Here is a 26845-nt window from a genome sequence, read left to right on the forward strand (position 1 = left end):
AGTGCTTAGATAAGATGGAAAAGGCATGAAATTTGTGGATGAAAGATCTTAAAAGAAACATGTTCCAACTGTTTGGCAATCCAGTTTGGTACTGTTCGTGATTTCAAGCATCCATGGAAAGTCTTAGAACATATTCTCCCAGGATAAAGGGAGACTACTGTACTGCTGAATGTGGTCTGATAATCCTAGGGCATTTACCTACTGAGGTTCTAGCATATATCAAATTCGAATTTGGGAGGTGGGGGAGTAAATATTTACTACCTGCATAAAATTACACAGGCTGAATCCCTGTACACCTAGAGAATTCCAAATTCTCTAGGTCTAAAGCCAACTTCCAAATTATTAGACTAGTGACCAAATTATTAGACTAGTCCACCCCATTATACTGCTTGTGGTGGTGGAGGGCAAGGATGAGATACAAAAATAACACTAGGGGGCCAGAGTTCACCACCACTCAGGGACGATGCTCTTCATTCATTTGAGTCCTCATGACTCTTGATTCCACCATCAGCTGAGAAAGCCAGCCCCAAACATCACCATTTAATTACATGCTAGACCGTCAAACTTTTTCTCAATGACTCAAACTCTTCAGTTCCTAGTATCCAAGATAGCTATACTCCCTGTAGAAGGTATTTTCATACCATGAAGTGTAGGAGATCTTTTATTTTTTCATGTTTTTGAGTGTTTAAAATGTTTTTTTTTCCCTCTTGCCCTTTTCCTGTTAATAGTGCTTTCTTTCACTGGGAGAAGTTTATGCTACTCTGATCATATGGAAAAATGAACTTCATTTCTGAAGCCGCCATGGTTGGCTCAGGTGTAGGAAAGTGACCCAACATAGCCAAAGTCTTCCCTGGGAGGTGTAGAAGTCAAAGAAGGAGAAGAAGGAGGAGAAGAAGGAGAAGGAGATGGAGAAGGAAGGGGAAGGGGAAGGGAAAGAAGGAGGAAGAGGAGGAGGAGGAGGAAAAAGAAAACAAACCAACCCCCCACATTTTATTTTTTTAATCTAAAATTTTTCTAAAAAACTACATCTAGGATGGGCATGGTGGCTCATGCCTGTAATCCCAGCACTTTGGGAGGCTGAGGCGGGTGGATCACCTGAGACCAGGAGTTTGAAACCAGCCTGACCCACATGGTGAAACCCTTTCTCTACTAAAAATACAAAATTAACTGGGCGTGGTGGCATATGCCTGTAATCCCAGCTATTCAGGAGGCTGAGACAGGAGAATTGCTTGAAACCAGGAGGCGAAGTTTGCAGTGAGCTGAAATCGAGCCATTTCACTCCAGCCTGGACAACAAGAACAAAAATCCTTCTCAAAACAAACAAACAAACAAACAAATAAAAAACTAAATCTAGTTGGAATAGGATTATGCAATCATATGTGTCTTACAAGTCTATGCTGCATATTTGAAGATTTAAAATCCACAATTAATAAGCTGCATTTAACAAATAAAACATACATACTCTTTGGAAGACAACATAGATAATGTAAATGAAAGTGAACAAGTACTAGGCCACAAAGAATGTCTCAACAAATCCAACAGAATTGATATCATAAAGACTAAGTTATATGACTTAAATGTAACTATAAGTAATAAACGGTAAAAAAGTTTAAAATATGCTTATAAATTAAGTAAATAAGAATTGAAATTATGATTATTATTTTTAGGGCAGCCTCTTCAAGCCAGAATAGGTTCAGAGAGGCTCCTGAAATTATTTTAAATGAACACTTAAAGTATTATATAACCAAAATGTTTAGGTTTCAGCTAAAGCTATACTTACAAAATAAATTATAACCTTGAAGCAATGTAGAAATTAAAATACAATGTATTTGTTCAAATTCAAAAGCTAGGAAAAGACTGAACTCAAAGAAAGTAGAAGAAATATATAAATAACACAAGAAAAGAAATTTACAGAAAATAAAAAATTACAACACCAATAATATCAATAGTAGTGTCTTTGAAAAGACTAACAGACAATGTTTAGCATTTAAAGGATTAAAAGAGAAACGAAGAAAAGGTTGAAACAAACCATATGGAGAAGTTCATATATCTATAAAGGTAATCTAGGATTTAAAATTCAAAAGAAAATAGTACAAAAATTATTGAAGCACTTTTAAAAATTAGGTGAAATGAACATTGTATAAGAAATGAACTGCCAACATTTACTCATTTACTCAAGAAGAACTAGTTAACTTGAATAGACCAACAGAAAAACTGAATAAATAATAAAACATATTGCTGGGTACCGTGGTTCACAAGTGTAATCTTGGCATATTTAGAGGCCAAGGTAGAAGGATTGCTTGAGCACAGGAGTTGAAGACCAATCTGGGCAACATGGTGAGACCCTGTCTCTACAAAAATAAATATTAGGCTGGGCCCGGTGGCTCACGCCTGTAATCCCAGCACTTTGGGAGGCCGAGGCGGGCAGATCACAAGGTCAGGAGTTCGAGACTGGTCTGGGCAATATAGTGAAACCCCGTCTCTACTAAAAATACAAAAAATTAGCAGGGCGTGACGGTGTGTAATCCCAGCTACTCGGGAGGCTGAGACAGGAGAATCGGGTGAACCCGAGAGGCTAAGGTTACAGTGAGCTGAGATCGCGCCACTGCACTCCAGCCTGGCTGACAGAATGAGACTCTGTCTCAAATAATAATAATAATAATAAATAAATATAAAAAAATTAACTGGGCATGATGGCATGCACCTGTAGTCTCAGCTACCTGGGAAGCTGGGGTGGGAGGTTCACTTGAGCCTGGGAGGTTGAGGCTGCAGTGAGCTGTGATTGCAACACTGCATTCCAGTCTGGATGACAGAGCCAGACCCTGTCTCAAAAAAAAAGAAAAAAGCATAAATAAAATATCTTTATCTTACCACTTTCTTACTTTCCTTGATTTCTCAGGTGAGTAAGAAACAATGTCTATATCATAAAGGGGTATTTGAGAGACTAGAAGTGTAAGCTTTGGATCTCATTTTACAGTGCTAGAATAACCTTATAAAGAGAATATAAATCACTTGTCAATTACATTTATGTATATAGATGAAAAACTCTATAAAAATATGAAAAAATTGAGTCCATCAATTTATATAGAGAAGAATAGTATCTCATAATCAAGTAGGATTTATTCCAGGGATGCAAGCATTATTCAATAACAGAAAATCTATGAATATGAATTTTATAAAATAAATTAAATTGTAAAAACTATAAGCTTGTCTCTATGGAGTAAGACATATTTGCAATATCTGGGTCTCCTTTCTCTTCCTCAAACATGCCAGTTAAATTCTTTTTTTAGGGTCTATTCACTGATCATACAATCTCTTTAAACTGACTGAAAAGACCTTTTTCATTGACCTCTACCTGGAACTTACTCCCATCTCCTACTATCTACAAGGCTAACTCCTGCAAATCCTTCATGTCTTTGCACCAATAAAATCTCAATGAGACCTACCCTGACCACTCTATTTAAAACCTAACTCTACCCTCTTTCCTGGGACCCTACTCAAAGTCAGGGGAACATAAACACAGGGGTCTTAACTTTTCACCATGTACAAGTTCATAGATTGAAATGTATTCAATGAGCAAGTATCACTTTTGCATTCAAATTATATTTTAGAAGTAAGTATAAAAATCATGGAGCCTATAGAATCTGCATGTATCAATGAGATTGTGCAGCAAATAAAAGGCAGCTCATATACTTTATACAGAACAAATACCATTAAATATTTTGGTTTTGGATATTTAAGTAGCTATATAGACTAATGCTGAGCGTAGTACCTGACACACATAAAATGTTTTAGAGACATAGTCTGCTATTACATTAAACATTATAATAAAAGGGCAACTTAAAAACTTAGCGGTTATAATCAGTTCACAGAGGTAGGGGGTGCATTTCTCTGTCAAAAAAATGACAGCTTGTGTTGGTATTTTTACTCGCCAGGGCCATTTAGGCTTTATCTTCAAAGTGCAGAAACAGTAAAATTCAATCATTTTCTACATTGTCTTGATTGCTTTACTATCTTAGTCAATTACTTAAAAAATTGATTTGATTACTTTGACATTTGCCAATTCAGTTAACCCATCCTCTACCCATTGAGAAATCAGAGAACCTACTTTCCTTGCATCTACCACTCAGTTCTTCATCAGTAGTATGAACAGAACAGAATATTCAGTGGATATTTTGGGCTTGTGTAGACTTTGTTTTCATAAAAATTTGGAGACCATATATCAAACGACATTTGGCATGGAGGACATTAGAATAAAAAGTTTTATTAAAATGCAAAAAAATATCCTCACAATATACTCTACTGCCCATAGAGCAATATAAGCAAATGAATTAATGTAATCTTAGGATGTGAATTGATTTCAATGTTTTTCTTTAGTATTGTAGCTTTAAAATCATCTTTAGTAAATGTTTGAATTATTTTTCTGAACTCTAGTGCTACATCGTTGGAGATTTTTACATAATATTGTTATTCTAAAGGATTTGGTTTAAGAAATAAGGTAGAAAGGCTTGGTGAGTCAGATTCCTTCTCTCCTCTAGTCAAAGAGAATACTCTTTTCCTTCATGTGATCTTTTATCATATTTTAAAAATAATAAGTGTAATGTTAATTGCTTAAAAGTAGGTGTCAACTTCAGAAAGTGATTTAGATAGGGGCAGGTTTTTATGTTTACAGTATCTAACAGATGCCTTTTGACGGTATGACCTTGGACAATCAAAGGTTCAGTTTTTTCTTTGGCAATGTTTCATAATAACTAGACCTACATCACAGGCTTGGTGTAAAAATTAAGAAGTATATATTCATAAAATATAGAAATTATTCTGTACATTGCAAAGACACATAATTAACATTAATCAATCTTTGTTAATATTATTAAACACAGTGTGGCTGGAAGCACTAGTCTCCCTTAACTTGTAGTTAATTCTTCCAAGTTCTGTTTTTTTCCTTTCTGTGTGCTGCCTCTTCCTCCCACACCAATACCATGTTGGCTATTTTGCCCTACGGTGACAGAGAAAGAACTCTGTAATCATTAGCCTAAAAGACATTAGCAATTGAATTTTAAATCTTTGAAGACTCATTGTTGTTAAATTTTAAAAATGGATACATTTTACCTTTGGCTGGAGTTCCCAGACTCTGCTTTTGGGGTCTCTCCATTCTTCATCTATTTATTGTTTTCAAAGTTGCCTACCACTTATGTTGAGATTCCACTCTTTCCTCCTGTTAAAAATACATAATTTATTAAAGGGTTACAAGATAATATAAAAGCACATGAAGTTTGAGGCCAGCAGATCTGAATTTATTTCTCCATTCTGTCATTGAACAAGTTGTATGACTTCTTGCAATTTTTTTTTTGAGTATCACCTCTCTCTAATCTCTAAATTAGGAAAAATCACTTCATTAATTATTTGAGAGGATTAAATAAGATATTATTAAGCCCCAGGTACTTAGTGGGAAGCTTAAAACAATAGTTGCTTTCTCCTACTTCTCTTCATTGGCATTGAGACATAAATTAGTATCAGTCATTATGGAGGGCATCGCTCTACAAATATTCTGTGACCTATGCATATGTATTGGAATTAGGTATCAGACATTAGTGAAAAAGCATGGGAGAGAAATAATTTTCATACTTCTTGGTACTACCTTAAATGATTTCTGCCAGCATACGGATAACTTTGTTTCCCACAGATTATCCTAATCCTGATCATGGTGGACACAGCTCTCCTTATTTTCTTAAAATTTTCGCAGTTGTTATTGATAATGTTGGTACTGTATTTCAGTTTCTTTATATATCAACTTTAAATATTTGCCTGTCACCAAAATGTGAAGTAAAAAGCAAAAAAAAGTCCTATAAAAGGTTTATTTTGACTGTTTTTATTTTTTCCCGTGGTGCATCTATCAAAGAGCATTTATTTACTCATGGCAGGGGAGGTGTATCAGGGAATCAAATCTAATTTAATTTCTTAACTTTTAATTTTTCTAAGTTGGGATTGGAAGAGAGGCTGAGAAAAAGCTCTCTTGGCTGTTTTAAAAGCTAAGGATTAGTAGCAATGTTCTGACCTGAAATTTAGGTCTTGTGATTTCTTTCCAAGAGATTTTTCACTGTATGAAAAACCTGTTTGCAATGGCCTTTTTAATTTAATTCAATCTTAATTGGATACGAACCGTAAAAATCTGAGGGATTGTTAAAAGGCCTAAAAGTGCACAAAAGTATTTTTTAAGAGTAATATGAATAATCTGGAAGTGAAAAATGTACTTTGCTAAGTTACTGAACCTTTCTACCTACATTCTAGGTTCATTTTGCATTTCTTTCAAATTTTGAACGTTTCAAGGACGGAAAATTTCATCCCTAGAGCATATGCACTGTTTAGGGGACGGTTCCGCCATTTTCAAAAGGAGGCTAAGCTTTGTGTTCAGAGGTGTATATTTTAGGAATTCTCCACGTGGCTTAATTACCAGCATGCCTTGATTGTCAGCAGAGGTAAGTCAGGCTTCATCTTGTCAGCTGCTGAGGCACCAACACAGGGTGGGTGAGGACCAGCTTTCTAAAACGGCCTTTCATAACCTGGCGAGAATCACTGAGCGCTATGAGGCCATTGCCTGACGGAGAAGCCAATGCCCAGAGGCTTTTTCTTTCGCCAGAGGTGTAAATGGCCGGCTTGGGGAGATAGGTAGGGGAAAATGTTCTTTGGGTCACCCATTTTTTCTAGTCCCATTACTGACTCTTGGAGAATATTCAGGTGGTGCCAGGTAGCACCATGCCTATTATTATTCTCACTGAGACAAAAGTCAGCGGCGGGTAACTGGTGTCCATTCTTTCGCTTGAGTGGGTTGGAGAAAGACGGGATGGCTGAAGGAATTTGTTTTGTTTTGCTTTGGAGCGGGCTTCCTCAGTTGCATCCTGCATGGGGTGGACACAGCCCCGGGCTCTGGGAAGACGCCGCTGGGCAGCCGCAGTGGCCGCTGCATCAGTGGGTTTTGGGGCAGGGAGGTGCGGAGCCCAGCCTGCGCTCCTGGCTACCCCTCCGCGCCCCGCCGCCGCCCACAGCCTACCCTTCTCCTCTGCAGCCGGTAGGCGGCCGTAACATGGGCGGGCCGGGCACGTGGGCGCCTCCGTCACACCCTCACACATACACACGCGCGCGCGCACACACACACATACGCATGTACCCGCGCACCCGCACCCGCGCGCCTGTATCCCGTGCTGTTTCCCTGGCAGACACACAGGCGCTCACGAGTCTCTCCTTGCCAGCCTGCAGGGCAGCGACCCCCAAAACCCAGCTCCGGGTCCCAACCTAGGCAGGAAGCTGCTTCTCTGCAAACAGCTCCTCTTCGGCCTCCGTCGCAGCCACCTGGACCCTACCCTTTCGCGACTGCTGCTGTTCCTGCCGGGACGTGGAAGCAGCAAGAGGCGCTTGGTCAAGACACACTGACGGTAATGGCAAGCGCCTACGCTAAGAGCACAACTGGGGTTGAGGTGGGGCTCGCCATTAGCCACCCAGGAGCCTGAGCACCAGCACCGGGAACGAATTGATGGATGGATGCTGGGAAGCCTCGCTGCTTCTTGGGGTGGGAGGAGGGAGAGCAGCTCAAAAGCCTTGGGAGGGAGAAGCTGGGCTGGGCGGGCAACATTCTAACTCTGCATCTCTGTACAATCAGGGTGGGGGGCGACAGGCTGCACATGTAAGGGGAAGCACATGGGTTGAAACGTGCCGCCGTCCTTTCTTCCCGTCGTGGAAATTGCCCACAGCATCCCCAGAGACCTACTCGTTTCCAAGTCAAGTCGGGGTTGGTTGAAGGGTGGGGTCCAACACGGGAAAGTCCAAGAGGAAAGTTGGGAGGGTCGGGGCAGAGAGAGAGGCGAGGTGAATTGGAAGCTAAACCTCGTGCAGGTGGGCGATGGGGCGGGGAGAGCAGAGAGCTTTATTCCTCATTCGCTTGCGTTCGCTTTAGCAAAGGCAGAAGGCGAGTACCGAGGACAGAGTGTTTTCAGGTGACCACAGTTCCCTTTTGCTTGAGGTATCCTGTGATAAATGGCCGGAAAGGGGGCCTTTCGACGTACGAAAGGCACGTGGCTGCTGGAGCAATCACGGCTCCTGTGTTTCTGCGCATCCTGGAATTTGAGAGTGTGGCGGTGAGGGTGGTGCTGTTGGGATTGTAAGAAGATGGGAAGCAGTTAGAAACCCAGATCGTTTCTACTTTTCTTTCACTAGGCTGGTCTGTGTGTGACTGGGAAGAAGACGGTGTTGAGTACAGGGAAAACCTTGCACTCTAATGTAGGCGCACCAGCCTGATACATAAGAATGAATCAAGACGCCCGAGGCGTTCGGGGACAGGCATGACCCACCCAGTGGCACAGGCTGCGGGAACGGGAATTATTTTTCCTGAGCTGAGAAGCAGCCTTTGATGTGCGTTTTAGGAAGCAAAGCCCCCAGGCTCGCGCTCTCCGGGGTCCCGCTTTCCCTTTCGACCCTCCTCCCTAGCTGGGAAAGGCTGGAGTAAGACGGGGCGGGGTCTGGACTTCGGCGCAGTGACGTAAGCAGTGTTTGGGTGCTTATGCAAATGAGCCTGCGACCGTTTCTTCTGGTCTTGCCATTTTCCCCTCCAGATCTTAAAGGTAGACGCAATCTTAGTCTGCACCATCCTTGCGGTTCACTACTTAAGACGTATGGGAGAAATGAAGGATTTGTTTTATATGCTGCTTTGGGGCTCCTCATCGCCCATGCTGTAAAAGCTGTTTTCTAACTGTCAATGCCTGATTGCTTTTTCGCAATACCAGCAACAAAGTGGTTGTTTTGAGGAATTGTTATCTGCAGACACAACCCCATCAAGCCCTTCACCCACCCAACTTTATTTCTGCAAGATCATTGTTGAAATACAGACCTATTTATGTCTTAGGCACCTAGTACGGGACTTGACTTGTACGTTCTTAATAAATACTTAATGATGGACTAAATTTTCTTTGAACAGTGTTAGGTTTTGAAGGGAAGGTGAGGGTTAAGGGTTAAAGAAACACACATACACACACGCACGCACACACACAGAAAGAGGGTGGCTCAACAGCAAATTCAGGCTTTCTGTCCAGCATAAAACCTACAGAAGTGGGGGACCAGCCTAATGCAGGAGCCCGCTGCCGCTTTCAGGCTGGGGCAATTTATAGGCATGGGCAGAAGGGGTCTGAGCAGTATTGCTTGCTGCTCCGCGGGATATTAAGCTGCTTCCATGAAGAGGCGGTTCTGGCTCTTGTTCCGGCGGGATGTTGTTCTGGTGTTCAGGGTGTTCCTTGGACCTTTGTCCAGCAAGATATGATAGGGATGTCTCTTTAGTTGGGCCTTTGTCCAACTCGTGGTCAGTTGGTTAGACGGGATGTTTCTCACAGCTTGAAACCCTGTGAAATGTTTCGCTTTGACCAAAGTCTGCAAAATAGCAGGGAGCTTACAACATGGTGCAGTTTGGACTAACAAACAGTATGTATTTTTTCTCTCATATTAAATTCAAGATATTTGACCATCAAAATCAGGCGATTTTATTTTTATGTGTTGTTGCCTTTTCTATGGAATCATCAATGATCCATGTGTATTTGTTGTAGTAAAACATATCCCAACAAATTTAAAATTGAATTTATTAACCATTTTTCTCTAAATAAAGCTTTCGGTTTTTTTTTTCTTTTTTTTAGGATGACAGGAATTAATAGGATTTTTAAAGAAAGATAATCTTTTACTGTTGATAAGCTTTTCTTTTTTTCTGATTGCACATTATATACTTGATTGAAAAATTATTTTATAATTCTAATATAGTTAACTCAAGATGTAGTATTTTAATCGAATAAAGAAAGGTATTTTTATATGTTCCCAGGAGATCAGTACTCTATCACTCAATAAATATGAAATAATGCAGAATCTTAAAACTGGATAACAGTTATGAGAGATGCCAATAATCAGATGAGATGCCTTCCTTGTCATCTACTGAAACATTTAAAATAAGTCAGAATAGTTACTAAACTCTAAAGTCCATATTCATAGTTATTACCTTACCCAGTGATCATAGTTGAAATTGTAAATATGCTTCTCCTGTCATAAAATATAATTTGTGTATGAATAGGTAAGATATTCGCATTCCTTTTAACTCTGGGATTATATCATCTAGGCAATTGAATCATTGACTTAGAATAGCAGACCCAAAAGAGAGCTTGGTGGCTATCAAAAGCTCCTAAAAACTTCTCTTTCACTTCTCAATGGACCTCTCACCTTGTGGAAGAGTATGTTAATTCTTTATTACTACATACATATGCATGATAGGATATATCAGTATATTCTTATGCAGCTATGCAGAGTAGATTTTGAAATGGTTTCTCAGCAGATAGTATTAATAAAAATCCACAAGTATAGTTGGATGCATGAACAACATTCAAGGTTACATAGCAGAAATCATTAGATTTATTTCCACTTTGCTTATCACACCACTCTTCTGGCCGTCTTTACTAAACAATTTTTGATGTATTTATCTGCTTAAATATTAACTTTGACCAGTAATTATCATCTCTTTTTCTGTGAACAACAAGCCCTAAAAATAAACTGGGATATAGGGCAATTTTAAATGTATAGTATCACTGGACACAGGGCAGAGTCGTAAGTTGTGTTCAGCCTTGAAGGTCACTTTATTTCCTTGTGATTAATGTGCTAAGGTATCTTTTCACATAAGATTAATTGATTTTTATTTTTAAATAGAATGCATACTTTGGGAACTTTTTCACCTATCAGATTGGCAAAGATCAAAGAGATTATTTGTTATATAGAAGATGGTAGAAGAAAGCAGGCACTCTCATGCATTGCTGGTGATAGTGCAAATGGACACAATTTTTATAAAGGGCTATTTGGTAATATTTGTCAAAATTATAAAAGCTTGTACCTTTTGATCAAGCTGTTCCAGTTCTAGGAATTTATTCTACAGATATGGAGATGCAAGATATACAAAGTAATTTGTTGGAACATTGTAGTAGCAAATTATCAGCGATGATCTAAATATATGGTATACCTATACCAAGGAATATCATACAGAAGTTTTTTTAAATGAAGCTATTACATTGAGATCAAAAGTTTTGAAGAATTTATTTGAGTGAAAACCTAAGAGGTAGAATTATGCACATAGTATTAGTTGCATAAAAAGAAGCAGATTGGGGGCTGGTGGGGAGAAAACACATATTGGCTTGAATATATATAGAGTGTTTAAGTGTGTACACACATATATATATGCTTGAATATACAGAAAATATTTATTGAAGATTTTGATTACTTATTGGGAGATACAGATGGTACAGTATATTCTAGGGAGAAAGGTTAGGAAGATATATATATATGTATATATTTCTTTACTCTTTGCACTTTAATATCATATTATAGTATTTTGTATTCAAAATATAAATATATAAAATATTTTAAAGTGAAGACAGGGGCAAATAAATGCCTTTGGTAGAGTTTTATTCATTCATCAGGTGCCATGGAATTAGTAAGGTACGAAAGTCAATGAGTATTTTGACGACCCCCTGATTTTTGTTGTTGTTTCTGAATTTACAAGAAAGCTTCCTCTTTCAAGAGTTCTAGTAATAACATTATATTGGAGAAGCATATTTAGTACTTGATTCAATAAAGTTAACCAATTATACTAGCAAAAAAGGCATAATTTTAGGGTATAAAAAAAGTCTTAATTTTGAGATGGGTGTTGAGTCCCATGTAGTTGGTAAGAAATAACACAGAGAGTTCTTGTGAGCTCTTGACAAATTTCCTGCAAATATAACATTTTGTGATAACTATATTAAACCTTCCTAATCAGAATACTGACATTGATATAGTTAAGTTACAAAAGAGTTCCATTACATAATGGCCTTTTATAACCACAACCACTTCACTCCAGTCCCCAGCCTCTCCTTAACTCCTGGCAACCTCTACTCTGTTCTCCATATTTATTTTTTGGTCATTGCAAGAATATTATATAAATGTAATCATACAGTATTCAATGTATTTCAATTGATGTTTTTTCACTCAGCATAATTTTCTGTAGATTCATCTAAGTTACGTATATTGGTAGTTTTTGCTGAGTAGTACTTAATGGTATGGATGTGCCAGAATTTATAACTATTTACCCATTGAATGACATCTGGATTATTTCTAGTTTAGGCTTAATGTAAACAAAACTGCTATGGACATTCCTGCATAGGCTTTTCTGGAACATAAATTTTCATTTATCTGGGATAAATGAGAACACTTGCTCGGTTATGTGGTAGCAGTGTGTTTAGTTTTTAAATGAACAGTCAAACTGTTTTCCAGAGTGTTTGTACAATTTTACATTCTCACCAGTAATGAATAAATGATCCATTTTCTCTGCATCCTTGCCAGAATTTGGTTGTCACTATATTTTGGCCATTCTAATAGGTATATAGCAACATCTTATTGTATTTTAAATTTGCATTTACCTAATGGCTAATAATATCGAGCCTCATTTCATGTGCTTATTTGTCATTCATATATAATATTCAATGACATGTCTCTACCTGTTTTCTTATTTTATTTATAATGGTCGAGTTTTTTTGTTGTTTGTTTTTTGTTTTTTTCGAGACGGAGTCTCCTTCTGTCGCCCAGGCTGGAGTGCAGTGGCACCATTTCAGCTCACTGCAAGCTCCGTCTCCCGGGTTCACACCATTCTCCTGCCTCAGCCTCCCAAGTAGCTGGGACTACAGGTACCCGCCAACATGCCTGGCTAATTTTTGTATTTTTAGTATAGACGGGGTTTCACCGTGTTAGCCAGGATGGTCTCAATCTCCTGACCTCGAGATCCACCCGTCTGGGCCTCCCAAAGTGCTGGGATTACAGGCATGAGCCACTGCGCCTGGCAACGGTCGAGTTTTAAGAGTTCTTTATATATTCTAAACACCAGTCCTTTGTGACCTTCAAATATATTCTCCCCTATTTAATCTTTTTTTTCATCCTCTTAATAGGTTCTTTCACAGAGCAAAAGTTTCAAATTTTGAGGCCCAGTTTATCAATTTTTGTGTTTCTGAATCCTGCTTTTGTCATGTCTAAGAGCTCTTTGGTTAACCCCAGATCTCAAAGATTTAATCTGATGATTTGTTTCCTCAAGTTTTATATTTTCCACTTAAGTTTGTGATTCATTTTGAATTAATTTTTGTATAAGATATGAGCTTTAGGTTCAGGGTTGTAGTTTTGCCTGGGGATGTCAAATTATTTCCAGAACGATTTGTTGAAAGAACTATTTTTTTCTCCATTGAAATTGCTTTGGTACTTTTATCAAAAATTAGTTGGGCATATTGTGTGCACTTCTTTCTGGGTAGCCTCTTCCGTTACATTCATTTTTGTCTATCCTTTCACCAACCTCACATAGACTTCATTACTGTAGCTATATAATAAGTCACGAAATTAGGTAGAATCATTCCTCCCACTTCATTCTTCTGTTTACAATTGTTGTAGCTCCTCTAATTTTTTGCCTGTTCATATAAATTTTGAAATAATCTTCTTTGTAGAAAAATGTCACTGATATTTTGATAGGAATTCATTTAACAATATATCAATTTAGGGAAATTTGACATATTTCCTATGCTGAGCTTTCTAATCCATGAACATGGCATGTCTTCCCATACATTTAGATCTTCTTTCATTTACTTTATCAGCACTTTGTAGTTTTCAGCAAAAATGTACTATCCAGGTTTTGTTACATTTTCATGTAATTATGTCGGTTTAATGATTGTAAATGCTATTGCATTTTTAATTTCTGTGTTCACTGGTCTATTGGTAACATATGGAACTATAAATGATTTGTGTATGTTTCCTGTGTATTCTGTGACTTTTTTGGACTATTACTCTAAAAGGTATTTTTGTAGATTCATTAGAATTTATAATATAGACATTCAGAATGTCTACCAAAAAATTGAATACTGTATTATTACCTTCATGTAACATTCTTGAAACGACCAAAAAATAAATATGGAGAACAGATTAGAGGTTGCCAGGAGCTAAGAAGAGCCTGGAGACTGGAGCAAAGTGGTTATAGTTAAAAAAAGGCCAACACAGGGAATCCTTATGTGATGCAACTCTTTTGTAACTTGGCTGTTCTTATTTCTTGATTTATGTGACTTATACGGGTAGCCTTCCGTATCCTTAGGTTCTGCATCCACAGATTCAACCAAATGCAGATGTGAATACAGTACTTGTGGGATGCAGGACCCACAGATAAATGTGGGACTTGAGCATCTGAGATTTTGGTATTTGTGAGAGGTCCTCGAACAATGTCCCTTGGACACTAAGGGCTGACTGTATTTCCTTTTCCTTGCCTTATGCCACTCCTTAGAAATTCCAATACTATGTTGAATAAGAGTGTGAGAGTAAATGTTTTTATCTTGTTTCTTACCCTGAAGGAAAAGCATTTAGTGTTTCACCAGTAAATATACTGTCAACTGTAAATTTTTTGTAGACGCTGTTGATCAAGTTGAGAAAGTTTCCTTCTATTCCTAACTTTTGACATTTTTGATCATAAATGGACATTGAATTTTGCCTTTTATGCATCAGTAGATACAGTCATGTGATTTTTCCTTTAGCCTGTTATTATTGTGTATTACATATTGATTTTTGAATATTGAACCAACCTTGAATACTTAAGATAAACCCTACTTGATCATGGAATATAATTCTTTTTATACATCGCTGAATTCTGTTTTCTAACACGGTGTAAAGGAATTTTGTGTCTATATTCATTAGGAATATTGATCTGTAGTTTTTTATTTTTTACTATGATCTTCGCCTGGTTTTGGTATCTGAGTAATACTGCTTTCATAAAATGAAATACAAATTATTCTATCATCTTCTATTGCCTGAAGAGATTGTGTTGAATTGATGTTAATTCTTCCTTAAATATTTGGTAGAATTTTCCAGTGAGATTTCTTTTGTGACAGTTTTAAAATTATGCATTCAACTTGTTTATTAGTAATATAGCTATTAAATGATCTATTTCTTATTGGCTAAGTGGTGGTAGTTTGTGTTTTTTAAGGAACTGATTGGTTACACCTAAGTTACTAAATTCATGTGTGTAGAGTTGTTAGTATTCTCTCATGGTCATTTTGATGTCTGCAGATTTTGCAATGATAATTCCTGTTTCACTTACGATATCCAAGATGCCTTAAGCATGAAATTGACTATATGCAGCTTTACATATGATTGACCAAATGTGGCTTTGAAAGTTAATACCTATTTTGTGGTTAAAATAAAATCGCTGTGTGTATTTAAAAACCTAAACCACATATCCTATACATAGATCTAGCCACATTGTGAACAGGTTATTGGACAGTATTTTAAATTTCAGCAAAGTTTGTATAATTTTAGTTAAATCCAATACATAATTAATTTTATCCATAAACAAATGTTTCAGGTATCTATTGCTACACAACAAACCATTCTACAACATAGTGTCTTAAAATAATGACTTTTTAAAATCATTCTTCTGTGGGGTGGTTGGGCTCATTTGGGTGGTTCATTTGCTCTAATTGGTGTTAGCTGGCAGTTCAGCTAGGGCTGGAATATCAATACCACTTTTATGAGTAAAGCTGCTATGGACATTTGTATACAAGTTTTGTTAAGTTTTTTTTAATTTTTCTATGATGTATCTCTGAAATATAGTTGCTGGTTACTATGAGAAGTCTTTATTTTTATTTTTATATTTTTTTTTGAGACGGAGTCTCGCTCTGTCGCCCAGGCTGGAGTGCAGTGGCGCAATCTCGGCTCACTGCAAGCTCCACCTCCCGGGTTCACGCCATTCTCCTGCCTCAGCCTCTCTGAGTAGCTGGGACTGCAGGCGCCCGCCACCACGCCCGGCTAAATTTTTTTTTTTGTATTTTTTAGTAGAGACGGGGTTTCACCGTGGTCTCGATCTCCTGACCTCATGATCCGCCCGCCTCGGGCTCCCAAAGTGCTGGGATTACAAGCGTGAGCCGCCGCGCCCGGCCGAGAAGTCTTTATTAGTGTTAAAAGTAACCAAGTTGTTTTTCAGAGTGGCTGTACCATTTTACAGTTCCACCAGCAACATGTGATTGATTTAGTTTCTACATGTCCTCACCAATATTTGGTGGTGTTACTTTAAAAAACATAGTTTAGCCATTCTGATAGGTGTGTTATTTATAGCCCACCTTTGGGGAAAACAACATATATATTTAATGAAGTATAAATTGTGACTTGGTATTGTTATTTGTAAAAAAATGTTCCCTTCCATTTGGTTGGCTCTGTAATTTTTTACTTGATAGCTCAGTGAAAAAATTTTATGTAAAGCAGGATATAATTCGCAAAATACATTTCAATTTATTGAATTCTACATTGTTAAAAATATTTCATATTATTCATCAAGATTATTTCAGTATTTCATGAAATCTCTTGATGAAAATATTTTTCCTCTATAATTATACCATAACTATAAACTAATCAGCATATGGTGACAATTTTTCTTGAGCATTACAATATGGTCCAAATTTTGATTTTATTTGGATGGTCTTTATTTTTGTCCTATATTAGAAAATAGAAAAATGAATTTCATTTGAATCTATAAATAATTAAACATTCCATATTCAAATTAGTTCATATTTAAATAAAACTTTTTTTTCAGTGAAATTTTTAGTTGTCAAAGTCAGGGAGATAATTTACTAGTGTTCTAGTGCTTTATTATAGAATACTAAGCTTGTGACAAATGCCAAAAATTAGCCAGTGCAGATATATATGTTTGAGTCATCCATCATATATGTCAGATGCAGATACCTACCTGCTACTTCAAGTGTTTGCATATTTTCACCGGAAATGTTAATTAAAATTTAATATAATTTCAAAAGAGATTGTAACAATGGCTTGGGAGGTAGAAAATTTTGAAAGGTGGAACAAGAATGACAAAGTATTGAGTTAATTTTGTAGTGAACATATTATAGCAAGACTGGTCAAGATAAAAACAAAGAAAAAGACCTATTACCAATATCAGTAATAAAGATATGATGACGAATTCTATATATGTTTAAAAGACTGTGGAATATTATGGAACACTTTATGGCAATGAGTTTGGCACCTTACATAAAATGGACAAATCCTTCAAAAAGATGGCTTACCAAAAGTAAAACAAGAAAAGGAAAATCTTAGTAGCTGTATAACAATGAAATGAATTGAATTTTTAATTTAAAACATTTTCAGAAAGAAAACCCCAAGCCCAGATGGCTTTATTGGTGAGTGCTGCCAAACTTTTAAAGAAGAATAAAACTAATTCTACACACATACTCAGAAAATGAAATATAAATCATTTCAAAGCCTTCTAAGACACCACCAAAACCAGAGAAGCAAAATACATTATATATATATATACACACATATATATACATACACATGTATATATACGCATATATATATATACCTACTTTCCTATGCATGTAGTTGAAAGAAAATCTATAACAAAATATAGCAGATTTATTTTAGTGATATATTAAAAAGTAATTCATCTTGACCAAGTGAGGTTTATTTCATAAATGAAAGATTCTTTTAAGATACAAAAGCAACGAATGTGATACTCCATATGAATAGATGAAGAACTGATATGGTTATCTTAATAAAGGCAAAAATAATTTGTCAAAATTTAACACAGTAATTCAAACTAATGACCTCACTGAACTAGGAATATAAAGTAACTTCTCTAAACTAATAAAGGGATCTATGAAACAATGCCCAATTAACACTGTACGTAGGGGAATATTGTCTACTTTCCAAATAACACTGAGACATAAATGAAGATGTTTGCCTTTAGCATTTCTAGACAATGTTTTGGTGGATGTCTTAGCCAGTAAAATAAGTCAAGAGAAAGATATAAAAGTAAATAATTATAAAAATGAAAGTTAAATTATCATTATTGACTGATGACATGATTATGTAAGTGGAGGTCCCCTGGGATCTTAGAAAGATGCAAAACTTGATTTAGCATCTATGTGGGCAGAAGCCTATATTAAAAATCAGTTATATTGCATATACTAGCAAAATATAATTGAAACCTAAGAAAAGAATTTGCAATCATACCCCAAACACACATTAATCGAAGATAAATTTAACAAAAGTTGTGCAAGACCAGTATACTGAAATCTCTGAAACACTGTTGAGAGAAATTAAAGACATGAAATAAATAATAAGATACACCAAGTTTATAGACTGGAAAACTCGATTTGGTAGATGTCAGTGTTCCCCAAATAGATCAATGAAATCAATGTAATTCAATTTTAAATCCTAGTAGGCTGGGTTTTTTTGTGGTAGAAATTGTCAAGCTGATTTCAAAAATTATGTGGAAATAAAAGAACCTAGAATAGGTGAAACAATCTTGAAAAAGAACACAAAAAGTAAAATGGTTGGGGTTAAGAACCACTGAGTTGGAAATTTATTATCATGATTTTAAAAATTTTGGATCTAGTTTTAAGTGCTTCAAAATAGATTTATTTTGAAAAATATACGAAGATAACTAAAACAATACAAAAAATGAGAGATTGAGAAAAAGGTAAATATAAGTTCAAATTTAAGTAATGTAAAGTTCCCAACATATTTGTGCATTTATGTTCATTTACATAGATAGATGAATGGAAATATAGCAGTAGTTTTTGATTCATAATTGGTAAGCCATTTGGGGTTCTTTGCAAGCTGTAGAAACTGATGCTGGATAAGAGGCAAAGAAAAGTAATATTGGCAGTCACAGGAGCTCAAAGAAACAATGGGGTGCTTGGCAATGAAATGGAAAAAGGCAAGAATGAAAATAGTTCTGAAAACTAGGAACCAATGTCCATGACTACGGTAGTATTTACAGCCTGGGCATAATGCCTTTGATGGAATTGGATGACATGCCTACTTTTTGATCTCTTTGTGCCTCTCCTCAAGATTAAAACTCCAGGGAGGTGGAAACTAAGCAAATGCTGAATTTTTTTCAAAGATAGTGGCAGTATCTTTTTTTTCCTTTCTATGCATGGCTTTTGCAGTAGGGTTTTTTTGTCCGTCCCATCAAAAAGTAAGGTTTAATCTCTACTCTTGAATCAGTATGGACTTACATTTGAGACTTTCTTTGGCCAATGAGGCATTAGCCAATGTGAAATAGAGAGAGGCTCTAGTAGCACTTGTACATTGGGCTCACCTTTTTTTGGGCTACGGTTGAAAATCTGAGCTACAATATGAACAAGTTGCAGCTAGTATTTTGGAGAGATTACTTATAAGCAAACCAAAGTGCTCCAGCTGATAGCCTGACTTTTGCTAGAATGTCAGTTAGACCATATTAGACCACCTCCTTGGAACTGACAGATCACTGCAGTGCAGGACTGAATTCAAGAACAACTGATCCTGTAAGCCTAGTTCACGCTGCAAATTCAGCGAAGCATGAACGAATTAAATTGTTTTTCAAAGCCACTAAATATAGAGGAGATTTGATGTGCAGCAATGGATAACTGAAACAAACAAAAAGTTGTGTTAAGGAGAAAATTAAAACATGTAGCATTGGCTCTGGACCTAATATTGTCCTTAATATTACAGAAACATCTACAACAAATCAGTTATATAAGTGTTGTGATAATCATAGTAATAAAAGAGAGAATATATTGAGTCCTCTGAGTGTGCTTGTGTCCGGAATTGGTGGGTTCTTGGTCTCACTGACTTAAAGAATGAACCCGCAGACCCTCGCGGTGAGTGTTACAGCTCTTAAGGTGGCGCGTCTGGAGTTGTTCGTTCCTTCTGATGTTCGGATGTGTTCGGAGTTTCTTCCTTCTGGTGAGTTCGTGGTCTTCGCTGGCTCAGGAGTGAAGCTGCAGACCTTCGCAATGAGTGTTACAGCTCTTAAGGCGGCACGTCTGGAGTTGTTCCTCCTGGTGGGCTCATGGTCCCGCTGGCTTCAGGAGTGAAGCTGCAGACCTTCCCGGTGAGTGTTACAGCTCATAAAAGCAGCATGGACCCAAAGAGTGAGCAGTAGCAAGATTTATCGCAAAGAGCCAAAGAACAAAGCTTCCACAGTGTGGAAGGGGACCCGAGTGGGTTGCCACTGCTGGCTGGGGCAGCCTGCTTTTATTCTCTTATCTGGCCCCACCCACGTCCTGCTGATTGGTAGAGCCGAGTGGTCTGTTTTGACAGGGTGCAGATTGGTGCGTTTACAATCCCTGAGCAAGACATAAAGGTTCTACACCTCCCCATCAGATCGATTAGATACAGAGTATGGACACAAAGGTTCTCCAAGGCCCCACCAGAGCAGCTAGATACAGAGTGTCGATTGGTGCATTCACAAACCTTGAGCTAGACACAGGGTGCTGATTGGTGTGTTTGCAAACCTTGAGCTAGATACAGAGTGCCGATTGGTGTATTTACAATCCTTGAGCTAGACATAAAGGTTCTCCAAGGCCCCACCAGAGCAGCTAGATACAGAGTGTCGATTGGTGCATTCACAGACCCTGAGCTAGACACAGGGTGCTGATTGGTGTATTTACAATCCCTGAGCTAGACATAAAGGTTCTCCACGTCTCCACCAGACTCAGGAGCCCAGCTGGCTTAACCCAGTGGATCCTGCACCCAGGCTGCAGTTGGAGCTGCCTGCCAGTCCCATGCCGTGCGCTCGCGCTCCTCAGCCCTTGGGTGGTCAATGGGACTGGGCCCCGTGGAGCAGGGGGTGGCGCTCGTCAGGGAGGCTCGGGCCACACAGGAGCCCATGGAGGGCGGGGAGGCTCAGGCATGGCGGGCTGCAGGTCCCGAGCCCTGCCCCGTGGGAAGGCAGCTAAGGCCTGGTGAGAAATCGAGCACAGCGCCAGTGGGCTGGCACTGCTGGGGGACCCAGTACACCCTCCGCAGCTGCTGGCCTGGGTGCTAAGCCCCTCATTGCCCCGGGCCCGGCAGGGCCGGCCGGCTGCTCTGAGTGAGGGGCCCGCCAAGCCCACGCCCACCCGGAACTCCAGCCAGCCCGCAAGTGCTCGCGCGCAGCCCCGGTTCTCGCTGGCGCCTCTCCCTCCACACCTCCCTGCAAGCTGAAGAAGCCAGCTCCCGCCTTGGCCAGCCCAGAAAGGGGCTCCCACAGTGCAATGGTGGGCTGAAGGGCTCCTCAAGTGCCACCAAAGTGGGAGCCCAGGCAGAGGAGGCGCCGAGAGCGAGCGAGGGCTGTGAGGACTGCCAGCATGCTGTCACCTCTCATGCTGACATTGACTTATGCACTTTATCAGTAGAAAAGTATATTATTGTTCTCATTTTATAAATGAAGAAACTGAAGCACAGTTTAATAACTTGGCCAGGGTCATAAAACCATAAGTGACAGAGTTACAATTTGAACTCAGTCTCTTTCTAAAACCTATGTATAAATATTTGGGACCAATACGTGTCTTTTCACATCAAAACATATTGATTCTTATAATATCACATTACAATTAAATAAGAAAGATTATATGAAAACATGAAGAGCTTGAGGTCATTATCCTCTTTTACATAATAAGTTTTTTTTTGTTTTTGTTTTTTAAGACAGATCTCACTCTGTCACCCAGGCTGGAGTGCAGTGGTGCAATCTCAGCTCACTGCAACATCCACCTCCTGGCTCAAGTGATTCTTGTGCCTCAGCCAACCAAGTAGCTGGGACTAAAGGTGCATGCCACCAGGCCTGGCTAATTTTTGTAGTTTTTGGTAGAGATGGGGTTTCACCATGTTGGCCAGGCTGGTCTTGAACTCCTGGCATCAAGTGATCTGCCCATCTCAGCCTCCCAGTGATTACAGGCGTGAGCCACTGTGCCCAACCAAGTCATATTTACACAGTATCTATTACTTCCTACACGAAAGATGAGCATATTTTCACACTTTCATTTCTTTTTCTCCTCTCATTTCAATTTTTGATTTTTTTTGTAATTTAATTCACAATTGTCCCCTGCACATAATTTCTATAAAATGTAAACCATATCTCCTTGTTTAAATTAATGTTCACTTCTATTCTTTAACATGGCTCCTCTTTACTGAGATCTTTTACTTTGTTTTCTCTGTTTGGCTAAATTTTATGATTATGTAGTCTTTCCCTCCATTCCCCACTCCTTCATCCCATAGGGCTCATCATTTCTCTTATGCTTAGGAATATTTGCCTGTGGCTTTTATAATCGGAATACAAATTAATTGGGTATAAAATTGGAAATCACATATTTTTCTCTTAGTTTTATTGAAATTAATGAATATTATGAGAAGTGTTTTAATTTCATCTATTAATGGTATTATGAGAAGTGTTTTAATTTCATCTTTCTACTTCTGCTTGAAATCCCTAGGAATTCTTTATCTTAGTAATTTATCAGTGTTTACTCTTCTGTATTGTTATTAGTATTTGCAAATACAAGTCTTCAAGCAAAACCTCTCCTTTTCTTTTAGTATTTTGTGTTTTATTAATTGTATTATTGTGTTTGGCTATACCAATTAGAAGTTTGTTGGATTACCTTTAGCTGACTTCAGTTTTCATTAGCATTCTTCTAAATTACTTTAAAATATTTGTAACTTTTCATTTCTTTTTTGTGAACTTTCTTTACATCTGTCCTCCATGTCTCAGATATAGTTTTGGTAGTGTTTATTCTGGTTTCTGTTGTTTCTTTTTCTTTATTTTATTTTATTTGAGACACAGTCTTGCTCTGTCACCCAGGCTGGGATGCAGTGGTATGATCTCTGCAACCTCTGCCTGCAACCTCTGTCTCCCCAGTTCAAATGATTCTCCTGCCCCAGCCTCCTGAGTATCTGGGATTACAGGTGCCTGCCACCACACCCAGCTAATTTTTGTATTTTTTTAGTGGAGAGGGAGTTTCACCATAGTGGCCAGTCTGGCCTCAAACTCCTGGCCTCAAGTGATCCACCCGCCTAGTGCTCCCAAAGTGCTGGGTTTACAGGCATGAGCCACCACACCTGGCCTTCAGTTGCTTCTAATGTGATTTTTAGTCCTCTGATGAATTCTCCCATTTCTTGTGTTCATCCACTTACCTTTTTCTTTCAGTTAATCTTTTAGTTCACTTTCATGAAATTTATTTTAAATAAATGTTTCTTTGTAACTCTGAAGTACATTGTTTCCTGGTGTATATTTATATTCTGTATATGCCTTTTGCTTATGTTTCTTCCTCTGTCCACTATCACCTCTATCTTTCCATTTCCATAGACATATTTTTCATTATTTGGAACTACTCATTTTCAATAGGAAAATTTCTATATTGGAATATTTTTTGACATGGAAAGTAGTGCCGTACAAATTGAGTGAGCTGGGGAACTCCACATTTTCAATTTAGATTTATTCTCTGAAAGAGAGGTTGGCAAATGTTTTCAGTGAAGAGTTAGTAAACATTTTAGACTTTATGGTCCATAACAATAACTCTGTTGTTGTAGCACAAAATCAGCCATAGCAATATGTAAATCTATGGGCATGGATACGTGCCAACACAATCTTTTTTTATAAAATACAGATGGTGGGTTGTATTTGGCCCATGAGCAATATTTTATGGGCATGGATACATGCCAATACAATCTTTTTTACCAAATACAGATGGTGGGTTGTATTTGGCCCATGAGCAATATTTTGTTGACTCTTGCTCTATTGTACAGTTGTAGACAGGAGGCTCTTACCAAATAATGATGAGGACAAGTATTACAACTCTTCGGTACAGATGAAATGCAGTGAGTGATGGTTTGTTCCTCAGTTGATTCTCTGTCACAAGAATGGATGCTGCTAAGTTGGCAGAGGCTGTGCTGTTACTTGATACTGATTCCACTACTGTCCATATGACCTATCAAGCACTGATACTTTATCACTCTATCTCTCTTCCGGGACATTTCTCTTCGTTTCTTCTTCTACTCCCAGATGTAACAGTTGTAATACATTTTTGGCAATTGCCAACCTCTCTTTTGATTTTCTTTTTCATCTATGTTTATGGACTAAGTTTTTAGGTGGGTTTTTAGAATTTATAAAAATGGTTATCCTTCAAAAAAGTTACTCTTAAAAATTTGAAATTGATCTGGCTTCTAAATTGTTGTCGCTATACTTAGTTTTAATAAATCTCTTCAGAAACTAAATTTATTTACTTACTTTTGGCTATATGAAACCTGTGCACAAGAAGTGAATTCTTATGTTCAGTGGGTGCATGGTCTTAAAGTAAAAATACAAACAAGCTTGGCATGGTGGCTCACGCTTGTAATCCTAGCACTTTGGGAGGCCGAGGTGGGTGGATCACGAGGTCAGGAGTTCAAGACCAGCCTGACCAAGAAGGTGAAACCTCATCTCTACTAAAAATACAAAAATTAGCCGGGCATGGGGATGGGTGCCTGTAATCCCAGCTACTCAGGTGGCTGAGGCAGAGAATTGCTTGAACCTGGGAGGCGGAGGTTGTGGTGAGCCGAGATCGTGCCACTGCACTCCAGCCTGGGCAACAGAGTGAGACTCCATCTCAAAAAAAAAAAAAAAAAAATACAAACAAAAATGAAAACATCTAATAGTGCAAAATACTTGTTTAGTTACATGATCTTATTCTTTAAACCTTTCAGTTCATTCATTCAACAGACAAGTTTAAACATTGGTAATATGGGGGTGAGTAAGACCAACAATGTCATTCTCAAGGCAATGACTTATTTTTTCCCAGACTTACATGTTATTGTGAATATTTTAGTGTTAATTACAATTCTTCCCCTAGCTTCCTACAACCACCCCAGACAGACCAAGAAGTGGGACAGAGTAAGAACAATAGTAAGAAAAGAGAGCTTAGATAATTTTATTTATAATATCATTAAGGATTCATTATAGTTTTTTGCTCATATGAGAAAAGGAGCTCTTAATGCATGCAAATACCCACTTCAACTCCCTTTTTAATAAGTATTTTATTTTATAAAGTTTGGCTAGTGTTGTTATACAATATCTATAGTATATGTTTATGTATATTCAAAGTGTTTATGATATAATATTACATTTAAAATTTGTTTACATTAGATACTGATTTTTTAAAATAGAAAATATGACCTTCAGGTAGTCTGATCAGAATTTTTAAGTGTAAACTTTGCCAAAGGATATCTTATGTAAATTGGTAAGGATTATTCACTTGGTGTGTAAAAAACATGGAGTAGCAGCCAAAGGTATTACCTTTTATTTTGATTTTTGTGTGTGTATTTTTTTGTCCAAAGAATAGAAATGTATAGAAGAGATATAGTATTTTCCGTAAAAATTTGGGGGAGATTCATGGTTAACACCATTTAAAACTTTTTTTCTTCATAAAATATTGAGTGTTTTTACTATAATAGTATCTCTAAGCTCAGATATACTCCTTACTTTTCTGTCTGTATGGAAAAAGCAAAAGGAATAAGAAACCGAAGTTTATTGTGGGAACTGAGGTTAAGAGAGGCATAACTATCCGCATTTACACAATTAATAAGTTATAGTGCTAGGACACAACTCCAAATTTGTCAGACTAAAATCCATGCTCTTATCCATATATCACTTGCTACTATGCCAACACATTTTACCTTCAGATAATTTAATAAATGTAAATGTTTTTTCTGGATAATTCATGTCTTACAAATCACAATTTTTTATATGTCAGGTTGTTTTCTTCCAGCAAATACCATCTAGAAATTTGTTTATTTCAGTTTTTCAATGGCTATATTTATTAATGTATTCAACTAATATTTATTGAGCTGTAGGGGAAAATAATATAAATTAAACAGACAAAATGTCAAACCTCATGAATTATTTCCATATCAAAACTTTGTCGGCCTCTGTGAAATAGTCACTGTGATCGCTTCTCGGCCTTTTTGCTAAGATCAAGTGTAAGTATCTGTTCTTATCAGTTTAAAATAATCACTGTGGAAGTTTTACACCTATTCTGGAGATGTGTTTATCACTCAAAATATTTTGGGAATGCATCTCTTTCACAATTTTCTAAACAGTTTTCCCTTAATCTTCACCAAATCCTAAATGAGAAGTGTTTGTTCTTAGGGTATATATTTTAATTTTAGAAACAACTAAACATCATCCCAACCTAAAGGCAATGAATTAGTTACATAGTAAGTTAAGTAATTTTTTTTTCCACTGGGTTATCCAAAACTTTGTCTTGCTCATTAAGATTATAGATTGAAATATGATAGTTGTTTTCTTTGAATTTTAATGTCAATCTAACAGCAGTTCTCTTAAGTAATTCTATTTTATTCCAGAAATGAAGGGCAGAATTCCTGGGCTACCATTTCATAAGCTTCCAGATCCAGATTTGAAGAGAGGCACTCATATTTTCAGTCACATTTTAACATAGACAGTGTCGCTGGTCTATAGACATGTCTTGTATACTTACTTGGTCTGTATCTGAGTGGGGAAAAGGATAGAAGATGTAACATACAAATAAAGAAATGAAAAAAAAATCCCAAAGTGATTACAGGGTTTTTCTTGAGCTATTAAGAGACTGATCACATATATAATGTACATTTCGATCGTTTCTCACCTCATTTATACTTTTCCTTATGTTTGGGTATGACCTCACTCCATTTGTGCTCAACTCTAATTTTATCCAACATTCCTGATCTTTCCTGTTGTAATAATGTTGGGTCATTTAAATTCTGCACTATAGTATTGTTATTTGATGTACCTTTCTCTCTATTAAATACAAGATCCTTAAAAACATGCTTTGTACGTTTCATTGATTATTGTATCCCATAAAGCCCCATCACAATAAATATCAAATGGGTTGGGTGCGATCGCTTATGCAATATAATCCCAGCACTTTGGGAGGCCAAGGCGGGATCCCTTGAACCCAGAAGTTCGAGATCTGCCTAGGCAACACAGTGAGACTTC

General features: G+C 37.5%; 1 protein-coding gene and 1 pseudogene across 2 annotated transcripts in view; both read left to right on the plus strand.

The window, feature by feature from the left end:
* Positions 1 to 7076: 7076 nt before the first annotated feature.
* SLC6A15 (solute carrier family 6 member 15) overlaps positions 7077 to 26845 on the plus strand; it is a 72413-nt gene continuing 52644 nt past the window's right edge. For both annotated transcript variants that reach the window (XM_030819893.1, XM_012499926.2), the window contains exon 1: positions 7077 to 7430. The gene's annotated coding sequence lies outside the window, so the exon portion shown is untranslated. The remainder of the gene's footprint in view (positions 7431 to 26845) is intronic.
* On the plus strand, positions 25799 to 25952 carry LOC115837174 (annotated as a pseudogene).

Source organism: Nomascus leucogenys, chromosome 10 (assembly GCF_006542625.1).
Source record: "Nomascus leucogenys isolate Asia chromosome 10, Asia_NLE_v1, whole genome shotgun sequence".
Taxonomy (NCBI): Eukaryota; Metazoa; Chordata; class Mammalia; order Primates; family Hylobatidae; genus Nomascus; species Nomascus leucogenys.